This window comes from Periplaneta americana, chromosome 3 (genome assembly GCF_040183065.1).
Source record: "Periplaneta americana isolate PAMFEO1 chromosome 3, P.americana_PAMFEO1_priV1, whole genome shotgun sequence".
NCBI classification, from domain to species: Eukaryota; Metazoa; Arthropoda; class Insecta; order Blattodea; family Blattidae; genus Periplaneta; species Periplaneta americana.
In genome coordinates, this window is record NC_091119.1 from 103,319,202 (window position 1) to 103,342,814 (window position 23,613).

The 23,613-nt window shown below is 35.1% G+C and overlaps 2 long non-coding RNA genes across 3 annotated transcripts; one reads left to right on the forward strand and one right to left on the reverse strand.

Annotated features, from left to right (window-relative positions):
- The first annotated feature begins 5,782 nt into the window (after positions 1-5,782).
- LOC138696346 (uncharacterized) lies at positions 5,783-7,314 on the forward strand. The gene is made up of 2 exons (XR_011331348.1): positions 5,783-6,205; positions 6,962-7,314. It is a non-coding gene; the product is annotated as an uncharacterized lncRNA (long non-coding RNA).
- A 2,112-nt stretch (positions 7,315-9,426) lies between these two features.
- On the reverse strand, positions 9,427-13,898 carry LOC138696347 (uncharacterized). 2 transcript variants are annotated; one of them, XR_011331350.1, is made up of 7 exons: positions 13,525-13,898; positions 12,480-12,670; positions 12,222-12,280; positions 12,014-12,073; positions 11,218-11,279; positions 10,989-11,115; positions 9,428-10,647 (listed from the first exon to the last, which is right to left on the reverse strand). It is a non-coding gene; the product is annotated as an uncharacterized lncRNA (long non-coding RNA). The 2 variants fall into 2 exon arrangements; XR_011331349.1 differs by having other exon boundaries at positions 9,427-10,647; positions 10,989-11,279.
- Between the last annotated feature and the right edge of the window lie 9,715 nt (positions 13,899-23,613).

Here is a 23,613-nt window from a genome sequence, read left to right on the forward strand (position 1 = left end):
GCATCTGTTGGATCCCCTTCACCCCGCTTGAGCTGTACTGGGTACTTCTAAACCACCTTCCACCCGCTAGAGCTGTACTATGTACTTCTAAACTCCCTCCTCCCCATCCAACAACGTTGCAAAACGTCTATTATTGTAAACTTATTAAATGTGAATCATAGGAACGCCATTTCATAATTTCAATTGAGAAACACGCCAAACGAATTATCTTTGCACAAAAAAGCGGATGCTCCCTGGACCAAAAATACACAAATTCAATCTTCTAACACGATTTTTTTTAATACTTTAATTTTATAGTTTATTTCAGCGATTTTGAAAAAGGTAAGAAGTGGCGCTCCTGTAATTCACAATTACCATAACATGAATAATCATCAGTTAAAATAGTGACACACTCTGTGTTTACCGTATGAACGCGAACATTATTATGTTTAGATTTCATCACACCGCGCTACCCAATATTATCTCATATTTCCACGTAAACAGTGAAGAGAATAGTGCAACCTACAACGTAAGACTGTTACGAATTGCTAACAAACTATGAAAACATTTGTAGAATATATCACATAATAAGACACATTAAATTTCTACACATCTATCGTTAATAATGGAACATTGCAATACATTGGAATACTCATCTTATTTTCGTATAAATACAGAGATAAAAATTTAAACAAAAGTTAATAAATGATACAAAGAATTATATTATTAAAAATATACTCGTCGCTTTTCTGAAACCACTAGCAATGTATTACATGTGGAAGAAGTAGAATGCTTGGTTCTAAAATTCGGACGCAGTATCTATCTATAAACGCAATACTAAAATTGCAACGTAATTATTTATGATATTCATGAACAATACTACACATCACTAGGCCTATGTCCTAATGACACAACATTTTTATGCTGTATTTTAACACTCAATATAATTTTTATCTATAAGCATAATGATCAAGGCATTGCATTATTACCTTTTAAGATCCGGAATCTTCGTTCCTTCCATTTTCAAATATTAATACACATAGAACAGTCTGTGTTATCTAGCACATAATAAATCAATATCCTTTATGGCGACACCCGCATCACAGATTGCTACTGGATAATTTTACTTACAAAATTCACAGAATTCAAATCTTTACAAGCACATTTATTCTAAGAATAATTAAACACTCCGCGCACCACACCGAACACGATACAGATGTGAGGAGAATGCCAATATAATTCCTGACATACGAAACTCCCTTCCTGCCTTTTAGTTTTTATGGGAAAAGTTGACCTTGCAGCTTGCACAACTAGGATTCGTCTTATTTCGCTGTCTGTGGTGCAACTTCTAAACTACAGGGATAGCGATAACTGCCAGGCATTTAGTCTTCATCGCAACACGATAACTTGTTAAGTTGCATTATATTTCTACTTTCATAAATAAAGTTCTCACTGTCATCGTACACAGAAGTACTTTGTTCGTTAATGCAGATTTAGTCAAATTAACAAATATGATTATAAAGAGGTATATCACAATAACGTAATGTATTTATTTGCATAGGTTACGGGAATTGTATTGAAGTAAAAGACACATATCGGCTGGTTCATCCCTGGTAGTTACTGTTATTTTACTTCGGTTTCCTTCAAAATTTATTAACATCAATAGTGATACTTTACTTGCTATTTGGGAAAAGGAAATTGTACCAGAACAATGGAAGGGGTCCATAATTGTAGGTACCTACCTTTAAGAAGGGGGGCAATATCTCTTTTGTTGTCGTCATACACAATTTTGTCGAATATTCTTTTGTGGAGGTTAATTCCATATGTAGATGAAATTTCTCGGGGATCATCAGTGTGGTTTTAGGCGTAATAGATCAACTATTGACCAAATATTTGTATTCGACAGATATTGTAGAAAAAAATGGGAGTAAGTTAACCTATAAAATTACAGTACATCAGTTAGGCCTATTTATAATTTGAAAATGGCATATGAATCGATTAAGAGAGAAGTTTTATATAATATTCTTATTGAATTTGGTATTCCCATGAAACTAGTTCGATTAATTAAAATGTCTCAGTGAAACGTACAGCAGAGCCTTTATAGGTCAATTTCTATCAGATGTGTTTCCAATGCACTGTGGACTAAAGCAAGGAGATGCACTATCACCTTTACTTTTAACTTCGCTCTAGAGCAGCGGTCATCAGCACAGAGCACCCTGTGACTAGCGTCTGTTACCCGCGGAGAACACACTGCACAATGGTGCGTTCGTAGGCGCTAGCGGGTGTGCTCTCTACTTCTTCCTGCTGCACGACGGGGTACATGGGACGGCTCCGCTTAATATATAAATAGGCCTAAATAAATAAATAACTTAAATAAGTTAAACGCTACTGAGAAAGTCATGTCCGTACAGAATACTGACGTCGGCACATTCAGCGGAATAGAAATTTTCGTGTCTCTTCTAGCAGGTAGAAGTGTAAGTTCAAATCACAATCATTTATGCTTGATATTAGATCTAATTACATAGGCTGTACACAATAATTGGGGACTCAATACGGTAAACGATTAAAGTGTCTCAAACAAAAGGTGTGGGAATCTTGCCAAACAGTATTTTTCCATAATTCTGGCACTTTCATCGTTCACCATTTCCACATATTTTATTAAGGCACTTTCACCGTTCACCATTTCTACATATTTTATTAAGAAACATATTTTATTGCACTGAAATAATAGCCTATAACTTATAGGCCTACTGTATATTGGTAGAATTAGGCTAATGAATAGGCTAATTGTTATGAAAAAATAATGAGCATTAGGGATAAATGAATTAGGGCCTACATACTAAGATTTATTCTACAAAATTTTGTTATTTTACTTTTCGAAACCTTTATTTTACCTTATTAGGCCTACAAATTTGTATTTTGTATTAGACTAGAGCAGCTGGCTACGGACTGAAAGGTCCGGGGTTCGATCCCAGGTGGTGACAGGATTTTTTCTCGTTGCTAAACTTTCAGAACGGCCCCGAGGTTCACTCAGCCTCCTATAAAATTGAGTACCGGGTCTTTCCCGGGGGTAAAAGGCGGTCAGAGCGTGGTACCGACCACACCACCTCATTCTAGTGCCGAGGTCATGGAAAGCATGGGGCTCTACCTCCATGCCCCCCAAGTGCCTTCATGGCATGTTACGGGGATACCTTTACCTTTATTAGACTTAAAAATTCTGTAGGCTATTAGGCTACATTAAAAAAATAACAGATATCCCTCAAAACCAAACACGACAATTTGGATAAGGATGTAAGAAAAGCTGGATTTCTTAAACATCAATCACACAATAAAATAAGAAGAAGCCGGCCGCCCTTTCAACTACAAACGGCATCACGCCTAGCAGAGGCACTTCCAGCGTTCCCCAGTGTCACTCGACTGAGATAGGCCTTTTCATCATTAGGGAAATCTTACGACAAAAATTATGACTAAACCGGATGGATCTGGCACATTCCACGTTTATCAGGTTACAAAGCACGGCACATAGGTAAGCTTACTATCGTTTGATGCAAAGAAACAGAAATTGACATTGTGACACTTTCATCGTTTACCATATTCAGTCCTCAATTACTCGACGATCAAGCCTATCTCGTTGTTATATGGAAATGCATAGGCCAGTGATGTCAAAGCAAGCGCATTTTTCTGACCTTGACGTCTTGCGCGGGCAGCAAGCGCTAAGTATGGAAAGAGGGGAATTTTTCTCCGTTCCATTACTCTTTCATCGTATGATGACGCAGAATATCTGCATGGAAATATCATATGTACTTCGGTACATTAAAATAATATATATATGACATGCGTAAATCACTTCGTGATTTAAGACGGCGCTTATTCCGTCGGATTCCGGCCAACTAGTCACTCATAACGAGTGCACCTCAGCACATGTGTGGACTTCAGTCCTACGTTCATAGACATCTATGACGTAGTGTAGAGGGCGGCCACTAGAGGGAACCCAAGAGTTGGAACTTAATCTGAGACGATTCTGTCCGACGCCGGGGTGGTATCCGGTGTGGCTTAGTGGATAAAGCATCAGCACGTAGAGCTGAAAACTCGGGTTCAAATCCCGGCGCCGGAGAGAATTTTTCTCCGTTCCATTACTCTTTCATCGTATGATGACGCAGAATGTCTGCATGGAAATATCATATGTACTTCGGTACATTAAAATAATATATAGAATGGAAAAAGTTACACAACACAGAACTGGATGCATTGTATTCTTCACCTGACATAATTAGGAACATTAAATCCAGACGTTTGAGATGGGCAGGGCATGTAGCACGTATGGGTGAATACAGAAGTGCATATAGAGTGTTAGTTGGGAGGTCGGAGCGAAAAAGACCTTCGGGGAGGCCGAGACGTAGATGGGAGGATAATATTAAAATGGATTTGAGGGAGGTGGGATATGATGGTAGAGACTGGATTAATCTTGCTCAGGATAGGGACCAGTGGCGGGCTTATGTGAGGGCGGCAATGAACCTCCGGGTTGCTTAAAAGCCAGTAAATAAGTATTATTATTATTATTATTATTATTATTATTATTATTATTATTTAATATTGTTTGTTTGTAATTTTCTTTATTTATAATTTTGCTCAATAATACGATATATCAAAATGATATCTCTGTTGGATTGTGGTTCTTTTCTTTGATATGAAATAAATTTTGATCCATATAAACATGGAAAAACTTTTCTTCTCACTCAAGAGTCACTAGGATTGTCAGGAGGATCCTAAGGACAATGAAAAAAGAAAATTTGAAATGTAGTACCAAACCTATTGCAAGCGAGATACTCAAGTATTTTCATATGGACTTTAATTTCTGCTGGAAGAATTGTCTTCAGTACCTCATTCCACAAGCTGTAATAATTTAAATTAACAACTTTATGATATTCACTTATTCTTTTAAATAAATTATGGTTTATTTAACGACGCTCGCAACTGCAGAGGTTATATCAGCGTCGCTGGTGTGCTGGATTTTGAACCGCAGGAGTTCTTTTACATGCCAGTAAATCTACTGACGTGAGCCTGTCGCATTTAAACATTTAAATGCCATCGACCTCGGTCGGGATAGAACCCGCAACCTCGAGCATAGAAGGCCAGCGCTATATCAACTATGCTACCGAGGGCGACTTCACTTATTCTTGTTTCTGTTCTATCCTCACATCTGTCATTGCCATTTCCAGATCTGCTACGCATTTTCCTATAGTATCCATAGATTGGGCGATGGCATTTAAGTGTGTTTAAGTGCGACAGGCTCATTTCAGTAGAATTACTGGCATGTAAAAACTCCTGCGGGACAAAATTCCGGCATATCGGCAACGCTGATATAACCTCTGCACTTGTGAGCGTTGTTAAATATACCATAATTTAATTTTTCATAGATTGGTCCTGAAAATAAAAATCATTGTGCTTAGGTACGAGGGCTCCATAGGCGTGGAGCCCAATTCAGATAATTGGTGCAAATGGCTTAGAGCCCGCCCAGGTCATTTTATTTTATAGTTACTTACTTAATATTAGTTACTTCATACACTGTACGTAAACAATACTGATATATCATAATATTTCATCTACGATAATTTTGCTTCACGTAATAATATTATTCCATAATTGCATTTTGCACTGAAACAAGACTGGCAGACAGACGGTTTTTCACCTTTCAGTCTACCTGCAGTGCCTGCTGTCGTGATTTGGTGTAAAGAAGTTGCCTATCGCAATTCGCGGAATACCTTCACTTAGATAAAATTATTTTTTATTCTGCTAAGGGCCTGTACTACGACTCTCGGATAAAGTTCTAGTTTAAACTTATCCGGCAGATGGCATATTTATCCGGAAGTTGGGTTGTAATTGCGTACTACGACTTTTGGTTATGTGCAATCTGGAGGCTAAACTTCCAGATTAGCAATCCGGGAGGCAGAGTAGCAGATTGGCGTTATCCGGAGGTTGGAACTCGGTGTTGAAATCAAGATGGCTGCACGTTGTACAGCTGGTGATTTGAAGGATCAATTTAATTTTGATACTGATTCTGATGATAAGTTCTGGAGCAGATGCTTCGTTATATCAGAACAGCAAAACGAATTAGGCCCCGTCCAAATAATTTTGAAGAATGGGATGACGAGAAATTTTTTAGACAGTTTCGAATAACGAAACCTACTACATGAAATCAATTATCAACTGAAACAAGACACAGCTCGTAAGTACACAGTTAATAATAAGCTACACTATTTCGGTAGGTATTAAATCAATATTTTGTATATAATAGCACTATAATAATTACTTTGAAGTACAGTAACCTGTAATACAGTAGAAGTGAGGTTAGAATGTTGCTTCATACAGGTGTTCTGTTGCACTTACAAGGTATGAAGGTGATTGATATAATAATATAGGGCAACCTACAATAATAACAGTTTCAAAATACTTTTATATAAAAAATAATAACAGTATATAATATATCAAAATCCTTTATATGGTAAACTACCATTTCTTCACAATTGCGTTACCACATTAAGATACAAATGTATTCACATATTTCGGTTCTAGTCAAGTCATATGTACCATAAACGAAAGAAAAATTGAGTGCCGACACCAATTTCCCAAATAAAGGTGGAAAGTTGCTGTGAAAGTGGAGTGCGGTGGAGAGGTACGGGTAGGCGGGATCGTTCTATCGAGATAGAAGGGTAGGCGGCAGGGAAGGGCAACACATTCATTTCATTACTGTGTTTTCTTACTAATTAAAGGGAAAAGACAAGTTTTCGTAAGATCGAGTTAGTGACAGGTTAGTATGATTTGCATATATTTACAATTTTCTAAAAAAAAATGTCAAAACTACATCCAAACCTCTCTCTTCCAGGCTATCCTGTAGGGAGTCCTTGCCTTCTTTTGGTAACGCTATTGTAAAGATTTACCGGTAAAGTTGTAACCAAATCTCATTGTTTATACATTTTTCCAGAAATAATGCCTTACCTCCAATGGACCAACTACTACTGGTATTGAGATTCTATGCCACTGGGAGAACATTGACAACAGTAGGAGATTTTTGTGGGGTCCACGAAGTTACAGCAGGAACTGTTGTCAATCGAGCTAGTGCTGCATTTGCTGCTTGGTTTAATTGAAGTGATGACTTTTAATGCTTCATTGGGAGTAGTTTTATTTGCTCCAGTAATTAAGTGCAAGGCTTATTCCCCCCCCCCAAGGGATTCTGTCTCTTTTTGATGCTGTTACGAATACTTCTGAATAGTATTTTAATACAGGTTTTATGTATATATTATAGGTCTTGATTAAAGTTTTCCTAGAACTGTTTCATTTTGTGTCTGCTAGTTGTTTAGTCAACTCTCCGAAGATAGATTGGAATACCAATAAGGCATCACTCATGAGTAGACATCGGATTTTTAGGCACTAAAAATTGCAGTTTTAGGCGCCTAAAATAAGCTCAAAATTTGTAAAATTAGGCTCTATTTTAATGAAAATAGGCATTTTAGGCACATCAAGGTATCATACTTATTTCTTTCACTGAAATTTTTAGTTATACACTAAAATACGCACAAAAAAGTATGTTTAAACATTAAAAAAGAATACTATATTATATTTATAAACAGAGCTGCACAAATTTAATATATTGAAACTAATGAAATAATGATTATTGATATCAAGATTACTCATTTTAAGTTATTGAAACTCAGTTCCATGCTCAGACTTTATTATAATTATCTGCACAGTAAATTCTCCACAGTTAACCTTTGCCTTTTGTCACTGAGAATCATTTTGAAAGCAGAAAAACTTATTTCAACCGAAACTGATGTGAGAGGCGCAAATTTTAAATTAGGTACAATAGAAACATCAATACTTACTGGAACATTTACACTTTCCCCCGATATCACTCTTGATACCTTTTCCAACAATGAAAATCCTACATTCTTATTTTTAACTTTTTTCCCAGTTTCGCCCAAAGCAGAATGTATGTTCACTTGAGCTTCCTTTACTATTGCTATTTGGCTACAAAGAGATTGTTTTTCACTTTCTAATTGTTCAATGCTTGCAGGTATGAAAGAAAAGTTTGATGTTATGTAGGCAATATCGTTTTTCACTCGTGAGTCATTCAGACAATCTTTCACTGCTTTCACACACGCTTTCATGCAGAAGAAGCTAAATTAGTAGCGTGAAAAGCTGCCAGCTAAGCAATTAGAATATAAGAATATCATCCCGGCAATTGCTATCAAAGTTGTAAGGAAGAACTGAATATTATGAGTACATACGTTTGACTGGAGAATTCAAAAGGTTAAAGTGTAGTGGTCTTAAAAAGAATTATACCTCAGGATAGCTCGGTCAATGTATAAATATTATAGGCCTACTCATTAAAATTAATAGAATTTATATATTTCAACTATTGTTGCATACCTGTTTACTACAAATCTTGCAGAATATTATTTTTCCATCATAAGTGAATTCTGAATATTCTGTTAGCCATTGCCGGATCAATGTAGATTTTGCACTTATATTTTTCGGCATTATCACGTTAAACTTCACAGGAAAACGTCCTACCGCTCAAAACTTCTCAACACAAATAAGGTGAGGGAAAGAGCAACTGTTAACGAGCATTCAAATGAACCGCTGTTATTGAGATTCAATTGGACAAAAATACAAAGTTCCACTTATTGTTGCATTTCCTGGTAGTGTTAACACTAGGAGGGCTTTCTTTTAAATATTTTGTAATGGTTTACCCTATTAATTCGCAGTTTTACGACTTTTCATAAGTATTTCAAAAACACTCTTTCTCCAAAAATTGTGATTTTATGACACTCTGAAGGGCAGTACAGCTAATCGGTTTCAGACCGAAAACAGTCATTTTTATAATATAGAATATCTCTGAATCGGTAGCAGCACATGTTGTGATTGTTGCCTGCTTCAAAACTAAGGTTGGTTCTTTGTCGGCATTTATGCCTCCAAACATGTTAAATTCGGTGAAATCTATTGCGAGTGTCGTGAGATTCAAAACATTTTGTTTCCTTTATCAATGGTTTCATGGCCGGTGTGAAGCAAACTTTCCACTTTTTAAATGCCTTAAATTTCGCAGTGAATGCATGTATAAATTATAAAAAGTAAGAGTAAAATGCGAAACTTTACAGTGAGTTAGGCATTTTTAGGCGAATATTAACAAATTAGGCTCTAATAACCGTTTTAGGACATTTTAGGGCACTATAAAACTCTTTGAATACCTTTCAATTTCCATGAAACACAAATATTAATAATTATTTTTACTTTTCTCCTAAAGAAACAAAATAGGCATTTGCCCTAGAATCCGATGTCTGCTCATGAGACAACTGTCAGGAGATAATGTGGTAGGGTGCCAAGTTCCCTTCTCCTTCCTTGCATATATCGCTCACCAGTAGGAGTAGGCCTAACATATTTCATTAATCAGACTTAAGATATGCTTGCTATATACAGTATTATTATTTAACAAACTGTAACAGTTTATTAAATTTTAGACGTGACAGTTTTTCTTCATTTCCTGAAAGTTTTGGAATTGGCATTTATGTTTTGCAAGGGAGCTGTTTCATTCACGCTAGGCCTAGTGATTCATGTATGCAAACATATTCATATCGTTACTTTTTATATATATTTTATTGCTTGGATCCCTCACAGTGATGTCTTAACAGGCTAAGATGATTCAAACACAAAGGTTTGATAAATACATTTTAAAAATTATGACCAGGTACACTGTAGGCTATTTAAAACAATAAAAATGCACTGTATCTGCAATTCAAATTTATTTTACATAAGCAAAATATGGTAAAACAACATTTTTCAAGAGGCACATTAATTGAAGCGTCGGCTGGAACAACGTTATAAATTATATTTGGTAAAATTTACAGGAGCTGCAAAAATGTGTATATGCGTACAACTTTGTTCTTATGAGGGTAGCAAACTTTTGAGTGGACAAATTTCACGTACTGCATTGATGGACAGTTGCAAGCCAAGGAGTATAGCAAGGTAACATGACATACAACATTATTACACGGAAACACACCGAATGAAAATTTTGTAACTTACAACGTTGTTCCAGCTGACGCTTCAATTGTATTCAGGTACTCTGTGAATGTGTACTTAAAGCAAGAGAGATGCACTATAGCTGCAATTAAATTTAAAATTTATTTATTTATTTTGTGTGAACAAAACACGACATTTTTCAGGAGACACAATAAGCATAATCATGTATTACATCCACTGTCTCATTATATATGCTATGGTACATGTCATATTTACAAATTAATAATATACAGGCTAATACATAAGAGTACATAGTAACTGTAATTAAACACAACACAAATACATATGCAAATACACAAAACTTGGAAAACTGTGGCAGAGCCAACTTCAGCTATAATCCCCATTTGTTAGAGATCTGCACGGGCCATAATTCTTAGGCCCGGCCCGTCTCGGCCTGATCTGAACCAGACCCGAACCCAACCAGAAACCTTAGATTAGTTAATAATTATCACCTGACTCGAACCTAATCCTGAAGACTAGCAGATAAAGCAGAGGCCAGAGACCACAGAGATCAAGAACAGCTGCAAGAGATTATCACTCCATTAGAAGGATGAGAAGAAGTAATCTCCCAGTCATCCAGGTCAAACAAATCTGGTCAACAAAATTAAACATATTTTTTGTTAAAACATAAAGAATGGGTCATTATTGTAGCATTTACTTTCTGCCACTAATTGAAGATGTCTTTGTAGATAGACCATTCATTAAAGAGGAGGAAAAAGTAATGTAAAAACTCCAAATCTTACTTTTGATATTCCAAACCCCATCTCTTTGCAAACATGAGGATATGACTTACTTTTATTTCAAATCATTCTATGTTATAATGTTAGATTCCAACTTTCAACTAATGTATTTTTTAAAGAAATCACTGTAATAGTACTGAAGTTCATGAATTTCTAACATCTCAAGTAAAAGTAAGTCAACATTAAACTTACAGTTCACAGATGGAGAAAGATTTTTCAATGTGGCTAATGCATTCCTCAGGGGCTTGCTTTTTCTTTCTTTCTTTTTTTTTTAAGCATCCTTGGGGTGTAACTCGATCAGCTATTATCCCATTATCAGCTGAAATATTTAAGAGAGGGATATATGCTTATATTCAGATCTTTCTGAGTTTAGCCTACACTACCTACACTGAATAAACCAGTAATTTCACTTAAAACTTACTTTCATTACACTGTGAAAATACCCGTACAGTGGAAGACCTTCACCTGCTGCACCAGCTGACTCTGTAATATTTTAAGAGTGGAATTAATTCATAAGATATTTAATTCTGGAGAAAGATGATGTTTTATCATAAATGTGTGGACACTTCAAAGTCAGCAGCTGTAACAGTATTGTATTTTCTAACGTGCTATTAATCCAAACTCATTTTTAACAATAAGAAAGTGAAGCTGCAATAAAAAAGAGAGAGAGAGAAAACCAAGCAAATAGTTCTATTGTAAATAGAGTGTAGTCAGTTTCTGTTTTACCTTATGAAAAGATATTTTTCAGTTTTTCTGTACACAAAAAATAATTCACAAGTTTCAAAATGAGAATCCTCACGGTAAAATTGAAATACAACTTAACATAATGTGGCCTAATCTAATTACAAACCCATTACAGAGAAATCTCAAAATAAATTCTTCAGTTTAGTGTACTTTCTATTTTTAGGCCTACATTTATAAATTTCAAATTCCCACTCAAATCCCACATAATATTATAATACAATGATGTTTAGTTTTTATGACATCCATTTCTTGTGACCATTTCATCATTATGTACAATTTATATTTTAACATTTTTTTTTTTAACTTTTGCATCTAATTTATCTACTGCTTGCTGCAGATTTCATATAGTATGTGTGTTAGTTTTATTTTCAACATGTTGGCTGAAAATGTGTTTACATGTTACAGCTATTTCAGATTGGAAAAGGATCATACGTAGAATGTGAAAGAATGTTTTGTAGTATAAATCAAATTACCTGGAGATATTGTTGGGATGTCCAGTTTCACTTCAAAAACTAGAGAATTGCACTGTGAACCTGAATGGTAATAATAGAAATAATAGTATTATAAAGTAATACCGACATTAAATTAAATTTGTATAACAACTTTCAAGAATCTAATATTTTCTTTTATCTCTAAAGCTCATCATCTCTTCTTCTGACTCTTAATTCCTTACACACTAACCTCATTCGTGTTATTAGCTGCACTGGTATCAGTGGAACTTGGTTTAGTTACTACTTCGGCTGTAACAAAAGTAAGTAAATAAATAAATGAGTGAATGAATGAATAAATAAATAAAAAGAATTCAAACTTGTGTTATACAATTTCCTCTGCTTATTATGTAATAATTGTATAAATTAACATATAAGTGAACTTATGCATTGAATATTAATAAAAATAACTGAGAAATCACTCAATTGATAGGAGAATTAAATCACTTACCTTGGCTAAGTTTGGATTTGGTTTTGCTTCAGTTGGAGGGGCTCCAATTGTTTGTAGCCTGCATTGTCTCTCTGCAGCAGCAATTTTCTTTGTGTTCTTTTCCAAGAATTCAAATTTGCTTCTCAGCTGTTTTCAGGTCCTTGTATTTGTGCTGATGTTACTATATTCTTCCCATGCTTCATTCTATATTACTAAAAAGGAAGTAAAACTAGGTTAATTCCATATGCAACCTACAACATTAGAAGATATACTGTAATTCTCTTTTTCCCTTATCTAAGTTTCTATACTTAAATAAGCAAGAGCTTTTAATGGACGATTGTCAGTACAATATCAAACATGACTATACTGTACATAGAAACTTTGGAAAAAACTGAATATCTTCTGTTTCTGTGTTATTTTACGAGGTGTTGAATGTGCATTACAGTGAGTGATTATAGTCGAACTGGTAGCAGCAACAGATATTGCATTTTAGTGGAAACGTCTCTCCACCTCATGCTGTTCTTTTAAAAAATAATGTTAGGCCCTATCTGTGATCGAATGGTATTATAGGCCTAATACAAAATATCCGCCCATTTACTAACAGTAAAATACGTAGGCCTAACATACTGAAATATTGGTAATTTGCTAGGAACAGTGTACCTTGCTGTACTAATGTTGGTTAGAAATCCCAGGCCAAAAACAGCATTCATTATTATCAGTAACAGTGAACGTTTCTTTTTAAACGAGTTACTATGCCTTCGACCCATGATTTGAAGCCGTGAGTACATTATTTCTAAACAAATTACCGAAATAGGCCCTATTCACTAATAATGTAGGCTATACAACAAACTGAAAGCACACTTAATATTAATTACAATACAAAAATAATTGCCACCTACACTTCTTGTGCAGTTACACATGAATAAAACAATGATTATGGAGTCCCAAACGCACTTTTGCTGGAACCCGCACCCGTCCTCTTTAGGCCTACTAATTAAAACCAAAATATTATCATATTGTAGGAATTATTACTATTCGAAAAGAAACATAACATTTAAAATCTTACCTTTTGCTTCCATGTAAAGTTTCTTCATACAGTATGTGTAAGTTTCTGTTCTTCACTCTGTTATTTTCTTGGCTGGAGCTTCAGCATTATAATAAATAATAACAATAATGCTTACAATAAAACCTCAAAATAAATAGTACCATATAAACACGGAACATAAACATGAAATACGCGGGGAAAGGTATACCAACGCAATAAATTTCACTACATTTTCAGTAACTTCATTGCCAACGTAATAAAAATGTTACTATATCTTCCGGATAACAATCCTGCAGTTAAAATCCGCTGGTAGTACAGAACAAAATATTTAACTTCCAGATTGCTAAACTGGAGTATACGAATCTGGAGCTTTAACAGGCGATCGTAGTACAGGCCCTAAACCTCCCTTATATCCGAGTTACACACCACTGCGGGTAGGTTCACAAATTCGGACCTTCCTGAAAACGGTATCGGCGTGACGCAGGGCCACCACCGCAGAGGTATCGCAGAACAATCACAAGACAACGGATAAACACCCAGTCCTGTGTTGGGAAGCATATGCGCTATACATATAGTCACAACGGCAGACACTTAGTGATAATATGCGATAAGAAAGATTTGTATTATTTAAGCATCGATTTGAACGAATAAATAGAATGAAACGTTCATAGTTATAGCCTTGAAAGGTAAATTAAATAGCTAATAAAGATACTATTTATTATATGATTGGTCTATAATTTGATATTTAGAAGCTGCGAACAGGTTAAATGCTGCACGCTACAGCTGATTCTCCTCTCTCCCATGCTATGATTTGACGCTCGTAACAATCGTGGCTGTGGTAGCCACATATGTTTCAATAATTGCTTCCGCATTGTATCTACGAAACAATTTTCTTTTTAAACTTATAAAACTAACGTAACAAATGAATACCCAGCTATTACATTTTAATTTAAAGTTTGTATTTACTGGGTTAATCTATTAATGATTTGCTTACGTTTCAATTCCTAAAATATTAACTGTAGGCTATTGCGTATGTTTTTACTTACAAAAAAGCAGAACGCAGAATGAGTATAAAGTTGCACCTGATTGGATGATGGAATGCAGTAGAAGTAGTACAACGATATGGCCAACTTAATATATTTGAAAACAACTCAGACAATTAGTAAATTATCAAGTTTTCTTGGATGTTTAAAGGAATAGGAACATACATAAATGGAATTAACTGTGCTAATTATACTAATTTGCTTCATATGAATTTTCTTAGTGCAGCGCAGTGCCATTTTATTATTTTATTAGAAGCATGACGTTATTGGTACTTCTGAATGATGTCATACCGAACGAGGGAGAATCGTGGATGTGCAGTTCGTGATTGTGACAGTGAAATGTTGTGCGTGTGGTTTAATTTTTGTGTTGGATAATGGAGGATATGAATAAATGTACGGCCTGAGAATGTCTTCGTGAGTTGAAAGGTTAGTTACACATTTTATTGTACTCTATATTTGATATTTTCTGAAGATGAGTGTTTCTTAAAATCTCACGAAAACTGTGATACGGTAGAATGGTAAAGTTAGTTCAGTATCATGTATTGCATTAGTTTGCTGCACAATGTAGCGTTTAAAAAATTTCGTTAGCCAGTTTTGCGTTTGTGTAAGAAATGATAATAGTATTATGAAATACCAGTTAATTGGTCAGTTTATTGTTCCAATGTGGCTTCCTCAGATAGCTTATGATGGAATATCCTTTGATCACGAAAATAGGGGAGCCATAATAAAATTAGGCCTGTATTTTGTACCAGTTTTCATCTTGATATATTTTTAAAAGATACACATTAATTCAAACGAGTTTATTATAATTTTTGTGGTTTTGGCCTACTACTCGTGTATATATTATGTAGTTAACATTCTATTTGTAAAATATAATGCAATTGTTATTCGAGATGCGCTCGTTTCACCTTAACATCATAGTGAGCCACCGATGTAGCTCAGTCGGTTAAGGCGCTTGCCTGCCGGTCTGAAGTTGCGTTCGGGCGCGGGTTCGATCCCCGCTTGGGCTGATTACCTGGTTTGGTTTTTTCCGAGGTTTTCTCCAACCGTAATGTGAATGCAAGGTAATCTATGGCGAATCTTCGGCCTCTTCTCGCCAAATTATCATCTCGCTATCACGAATCTCAACGACGCTAAATAACTTAGTAGTTGATACAGCGTCGTTAAATAACCAACTAAAATAAAAAAAGTCTTAATGAAGTAAAGTGACGTCAAAAATATTTTCCTTTCATTTGTAACTACATAATATGTCCTAATTGTACCTATATGCACTGTAAAATATTACCATGGTAACTAAAACATGTTTAAGCAAAGCCTGCATGGTATAGTCATAGTCTAGTGTATACAGTCTCGAAACTTGAGTTGTTAGGGTGCTAGGAAGAATAGACTGTGCCGGTACTATTTCGCATTGTCTGTAATGAGCAGAGTCCGTGGATATCCAGAGTACCGCAATCGTTTGAGCCGGCAAATGCCGACAAATCCGCCATTGTTATTCCAGCGCGCACTATGCAGTATACAGTTGTATAGGGAAAGAATGTAATTTAAATGCGAAAAAATGTAGTGCTGCTGTGTTCAGAACTGTTCACAGAGAACTGAAAAAAAGCGCACATTTGTTTTCTCTGTGACAAGGTGAAAGAAATAAGGAAAAAGGAAAGAAGTGACTATAAATATAAAAAGGAACGATCCGCTACCTAAGCGAGCATACATTGTAAGATTAATGAATGACTGTATATTGATATTCATATTTTCAAAATTTGGGCCCCAAAATATTTTTATAAATCTAATCTAGAATTTTAGTTGTTTCAGCAATGATATTTCTACATAAAACAAATGAAAATCACGTACAATTAGGATCATTGTGAAATTTTTACCGTCTTCTCCTTTTCAAATCAAGCATTTATGAATTTAATCCTATTTGCTATTTGCAAGAATGACATAATATATTTGTGAAGTTCTGAATTCATTCTTGAGACAAGATTGTATTGTTTGGCTCGATTGGAAAATACAGAGACCGTAGAAACTAGAAACCCTATTAAGGTTAGACTGATGTGAAATTTCAATTTTCTAAACTATTCTAGGTAGATATATGAAATTTTGTACTTTTAATTTGTAATTTTAAATTGTGTAAATTTAAGTTTTCAAAAATTGCTACTATTTTGGCCAGAATTTTTGTCTACATACGTGTCAGACCTTCAGAAACGAAACTTACTATACAATTTTCCTCTCTATTTTACTAAACAAATAATTAAAAATATTCAATGCACTAAAAGTGTAAAAACAGAAAAAATTCAACTCGAGCGTAAAAAATTAATATTAAAAAATATCTCTTATGGCTGATATATATATATATATATATATATATATATATATATATATATATATATAATATGAGATGTGTCAGAGGAAGGAAAATTGTTTGTAAGCATCTGAAGTCTGATTTAGTGGAATATGTAGCTAATCGGCGAAGTATGCATTGGAGGGGGAAAGAAACTTGCCACCCTACCCCATTACCTCCTGGCCTAGTTGTCTCATGAGTGATGCCTTGTTGGTAGTACTTATGAGGTTCAAACCTGTCTTCGGACAGTTGACTAAACAACAAAAAATGAGTGTTAGGTATAATACTGATAGTAAGTTTTGTTAAGAACATATTCAAAAACCTCTAAAAAATCATGCATAAGACTTGTGCTCTCCTTTGTAACTGAATATCTTTTAAAGGAAACCAGTCTTTGAAGTAGGTCTAACACCTGTTGGATTCTATGAAGAAATATTTCGATAAGCTACACTGGCTCAATCGGAAATCTAATATAATAAATAATGTATGAAATATAGCGTAATTTCCAAAATGGTCGCAGAATTCAGAGTGGAGGTCGTGAACGAAGAATTTAAATTAACAGTCAGAGCCCGCAGCCTTTTAAAAATGTGACCCTAAACAGCTGATAGACTGGTCGTATGGTCATGAAAATTGGCAGAGGGCATCTTTAGGTCATAAATGAATTTTTAAAGATAAAAACAAAGAAACGATTTTTTTTTACCAAAAATGACAAAATCTCACATCAGTGTATCCTTGGGGACATTATACTGAAATTACTAACTTCCATATTTTTAAAGCTAAACTCACAAAATGTTTATCACTAGTATATCTGGTTGATAATAACACATGTACAAAATTTCGTCTCTCTCTATGATAAGTGGTTTGCATTTTATTAATAACTTAATTATATAGTGTATTGCTTAATGCAAAAAGTCCCTTGCGTCACAATTTACATTATTTTTCATTGATATTCACTTATAAGATTCTTTATATACATTGGAACAAACATTACTATTGGAATTTTCTGTACAGCGAATGGGTAAATTACTAGGAATTTTTATGATTATTATTTTTTTTATATTTTTTTAGATAAAAAATTCTAATAATTCACTTATTAATTTTACTGCAAAACCTTATAGTAAGCTTTGATTCCATGTATGTAAGGAGCCATATAAGTGAAAATCACTTAAGAATAATGTCAATTGTAATGCAAGCGACTTTTTTATATAAAGCAGTTCAATATTTTAATAAAATAATTAATAAAATGCAAACCACGTAGCATAGTCAGATGCAATTTTGTACACTTGTCACTATTAAGCAGATATACCAGTGATCAAAATTTGGTGAATTTCGTAAGTATGGTAGTTATTGATTTCACTGTTGTGAACTCTTAAAACTAATGAACTTCGAGAAATTTCAGTATAGTGTCCCCTTATATGCGGAAGTCGGAGAGTTTGCACGAGGAATGCAGTTGGAAATGTTTAGATTTATTGTTATTTTATTTGCAACATTGTTGTTTTCATTTGTTACTTGTAATTTATTAAGTTCATGTTGCTATAATACCTATAACTGTGACGTTTATGAAGGAGTATATTGAACACTTAAATGTATATTTATGCTGTAATAATTATTAAATGAAGTTTTTATACATTAGTACGTTGACTGACAATAATGTTCTAAAATGTAAGAAGATCCTTTAGAAGTTTTTGCCCTTCAAATTAAAAATATCTGAGTTTTAATTTAAATATTCCTATCCCACGCGTGTTAAAAAGGAATAACAATGGCGGCCGACTCGGTGATTGCGCTACTCTGGTATATCCACGGACTCTGGTAATGAGGCGATATTAGCGACCCTAGTGGTTAGCAACTATCTATGGATGCATATTTACTACGTATTGAGCTTCATGACTATTCCAACAAACAAGGTAGGCCTACAATAAAAATGTAAGGAAAATGTTTTTGATACCGCTGTATTTCGTTCAACCGTACTAAGCGTCATTTCTCGAAATGCAAGGTTTATTTCATATCGAATTGTTTCATTCATTTAGTGTTCTGCCCAAGGGCAGGTCTTTTACTGCAAACCCAGCTTTCTCCAATCTTTCCTATTTTCTGTCTTCCTCTTTCTGTCCTCATATGATCCATATATCTTAATGTCGTATATTATTTGATATCTCCTTCTGCCTCGAACTCTTCTGCTGTTCACCATTTCTTCCAGTGCATCCTTCAGTAGGCAGTTTCTTCTCAGCCAGTGACCAACCAATTCCTTTTCCTCTTTCTGATCAGTTTCAGCATCATTCTTTCTTCACCCACTCTTTCCAACACAGATTAAAGTCCTAGTACACCCCAAGTATTTGAAGCTGTCCATTTGCTCTACTGACTGTCTCATTTAGAATTTGCAAGTTTAACTTCTTTATTTTTCTTCCTACTACCATGGTCTTCGTCGTATTTGCATTAATCTTCATCCCACACTACTCACAGCTGTCATTTAGCTATTGGACTGTTTATCTTTTATTTTATTGGGTTATTTTACGACGCTGTATCAACATCTGAACTTATACTCCTTATGAAAAATATTTACTTAGATTTAGTGCTCAAGTGTTTGTTACGAGATAGTTACCGTTAATAAAGCTTTATTAAGGCCACCATATGTCCGTAGAAAAGTAGGGTTGCTTTCGAGCCTCAGTGTCCGGCGTTTATAAAACCTTTGACGGTACAGTCATGTTTTTCGACGCTGTAAACCTGAAGTTTTTCAGAATAGAAACCAGGTTTTCGTACATACAGTCTATTCTATACAGAACTAGAAAGTATTGACAGTTAAACGGCTTCAAGGTGTCACCCTGGCAACCGCTGAAACCAGCCACCCAGAGCCCATGCTTGCATGTCGCTACTTTTTCACGTTAGCACGTGGTAGCCAGCTGTTTTGTTCGGAAGAATCGAATCACCGTTGAGTTTAGTTTTAAATTTAATTTAGCTGTGTGAGTATTTCTAACGCGATTTATAGTGTTCGTGCATTTATAAAATGTCGCAAGGCAGTAAGCCTTTACTCCCTCAGTTAACGGCAGTTTCACAGAACAAACGTTTACTTCGTTATAATAATGATCCGAGGCACCACAGCCCATTGAGAACCACGACCGACCAGCCGGCTGCTGGCCTCACGTCCACATGCCGAAGCAGAGGTGGACGATCATCCAACCAGAATAGAGTTATCGTGTAGTTAATACGACGATCCCCCGGCCGTTATAGCTGGCTTTCGTAATTACTTAATTATATTTGGGAAAATAAATATTACCTGCGTGAAATTTTAAAATCAGTCTCCTTATTTTGAATTGCTTAATTTTATTTGGCGATGTGATCGTGAAGGGATTAATTTTATTATCTACCTTGTAGCATCACTATCAACTTTCGCTATATTTACGTCATCAGGATAAACTGAAGTAGGCCTGATTCCGCGTCATTATTAGGCCTACTGATACTAGGCTAATATCTGAAAGCCATCGGCGTTGCTCGGTCGCTTAAGGCGATTGCCTGCCGATCCGGAGTTGCGCTCGGGCGCGGGTTCGATTCCCGCTTGGTCTGATTACCTGATTGCGTTTTTTCCGAGGTTTTCCCCAACCCTAAGGCAAATGTTGTATAACCTATGGCGAACCCTCGGCCTCATCTCTCCAAATATTATTTCGCTATCACCAATCCCATCGACGCTAAATAATCTCGTTGTTGATACAGCGTCGTTAAATAACGAAGTGAAAAAATTATCTGAAACTCTTAGTTCGGGTAAACCACACACCCCACTATTTTTCTGTACTGTTTACTACACTGTAACATTCTGATTTATGTAGCCCTAACACTTCTATAAATTACGAGACATTATTAGCTGATCAGAGATTGTCCGTGCATCTCTCCTTGGTAACTGCAAATTTATTAGCAGGAATTCTTGATTACGGTTTATATCATAGGCAAAGGCTATATTGGTTACACACTATGTATCATATTAGCATTCACTCATACTATATTATTATTATTATTATTATTATTATTATTATTATTATTATTATTATTATTATTATTATTATAGTCAGATTCCGTATGATACAAATTATTACGAGATTGTCAGTTGATCAGTTCCGCCCAGTGAACTCTGTGTATATTAAACAGGAGGCACTACACAATGCTTTAAAAGCGTGACGCGAATTCTTCTAACAGAGTTTTTTCTTTGTCTCTTTTGCTATAAATGTTACGTTATACAATATCAGTTTATTGTAATCTTCAAAATTATTTGCGGAACTCCAAACTGTTAATGTTTTCTATATAATGTCAATGGAAGTTACCAAGTTATCAGCCTTGGAGTAAATGAAATCACAAAAATATTAAATAGGCCTACCGGTAGACCTACGAAGAAAAATAACATGGTTTCTAATGAAATAGTGTGTACGAAACCTAGCGACGTCGAATTTGACTCCCAGCAAACTTTAAATGAACTGGATGTCATTTTCGTATTCTTTTTAGTACCGTACTATGTTGTCCTCAGGGAAAGACCTGGCATAGAGTTTATACGAGATTCTTTATGTAAAAATACTGTATATAGAAAAGATAATAGCGTACGCAGGAATTCTTTTAAAGGGCAAGGATTTATATATTGTTCTTCCTCTGACACATATCAAGTGAAATGTACTGCCTGATAATAGATAGGCTGTAGGCCTACTGTACATATACGATAGAACTCAATCAGAGGTATATAAACTATAGGAGGGTTAACAATGTAATTTTTTTGTTTACAGTTATTTACATTGCCATTTTAATGCCATTGATACTAATTTGAGGACAAGTAAGATTTCAGGGTCAATTAATTTTGGCCAAAATAGCGCACAGGTAGTTCCATTCGTACTCCGCTAATACAACTCTATTGTTTTACAGCTGCTTCTTCAGGCTTGCCAACATAACTAAGCGTGACATTACGAAAGTTCCACGCTAGTGTACACTGGATTTTTTAAAGTTATGTTTTGTTAGATTACTAGCTTTGAATAGATTACATTAGGTTTGGTTAGTTTAGATATTTCTGTATTATTGCGTTACCACGTTAAGGTACAAGGTAATTTACATTCTTGGTTTCTAGTCGAGTCATACATATTATAAAAAAAAGAGAGAAAAATCTTCCGACTCCAATTTCACACCGAAAATGAGGGTCTAAATTTGCTGTGAAAGTGGTGGCTGGCGGAGAGGTGCGGGAATTTGAGACAGGTTAGGTTAGGTTAGCTTTTCATATGCTTTGAATTTACGAATATGTGACAGGCCAGGTTAGTTTAGACCAGCGGTCGTCAGCACAGAGCACCCTGGGGCTAGCGTCTCTTACCCGCGGAGAACACACTGCACCATGGTGCACTCGTAGCTGTTAGCGGGTATGCTCTCTACCTCTTCCTGCTGCACGACGGTGCACACGGGACGACTCCGCTTACCCTTTACACATTTCAGCGACCATTGGTTTAGACTTTTGCTATGACTTACATGTTGCATGACTCGTAACTCCGAAAATCAAAATTTTAAAAGAGAAGCAAAAAACTATCTATATACCCAGGCTTTTAGGTATTCTTAACGAAACACTGCTATGTTGCAATAAAATCAGTCTTCATAATGATGAGGTATGTGATTTTATATTGCTGTTTCATTATGAGCCTGATTGCCGTACCTCTAGCAGGTTAAATAAATAAATATTAAATACACATACTCACCTTCATTATGACGCACTTCTCATTTGAAACGTAATTTACTACACTCTCGAACAATTCTTTTTTCTCCTAATAAGTATCGCTATGAAATGCATATATATCCAACTATATTTCCACAAAAAAAAAAAAAACCCTTACAAATTCCTCGTCTTTCACTTCAAAAATCACCAGAAGTACCTGTGCTGATTTCTCCTTAATTTTTATTGGCAATAATCTATCTGAAAATTGGCATTAGCCGATACGTTATGTCTCCCGCCAGGAAATTAAAAAAAAATAGGCGTTTTTGTTACGTATACAATCCAAATTAGGATTGAGACATGAAGTGTATTATTTAAAGGCATACAGTTACAGACACAGCCGTCTCTCTCCTTTTATAATACACGTCAAATATTGTGGACACATTAGTTAAAAAAATATGTACCTACTGGTCTCAAGTGAGTTTTAAGTGACTTAATATATGTTTTCAAATAATATTTTTGTTTATTTTAATGAAATATTTTCTAAAATTTATGAGACAAAGTAAATATGGAATAATGTTTTATATTTATTAGAATAAATTACGTAGCCCTACAGCCACTGCTTATTGTTACTGAAAACAGTTGATCCACAGTCTAGTATATACAGTCGCGAAGCTCAATACGTAGTAAATATGCGAACATTCGGTAGTTGCTCACCACTAGGATCGCTAATATCGCCTCATTACAGGCAATGCAAAATAGTTCCGTGACAGTCTATTGTTTCTAGCACCCTCAAAACTCAAGCTTCGTGACTGTATAAAGTAGACTGTGGTTGATCCTTAAAATCTTTGATACAGATAGGTAGACATCTTTGTCTGGCCATTACACTGTTATTGTAGAATAGCATCTCTGTGAAACAGGCAAGGTACGACAGCCACTCTTACAGAACGTTTTTACCCACTGTTATCAGATGTATAATAATAAGTTACAACTAAATTTTCTTAGGAATGAATGTGTCAGTGTTTCTATCTTCGACATTATTATTACTTACTTACAAATGGCTTTCAAGGAACCCGGAG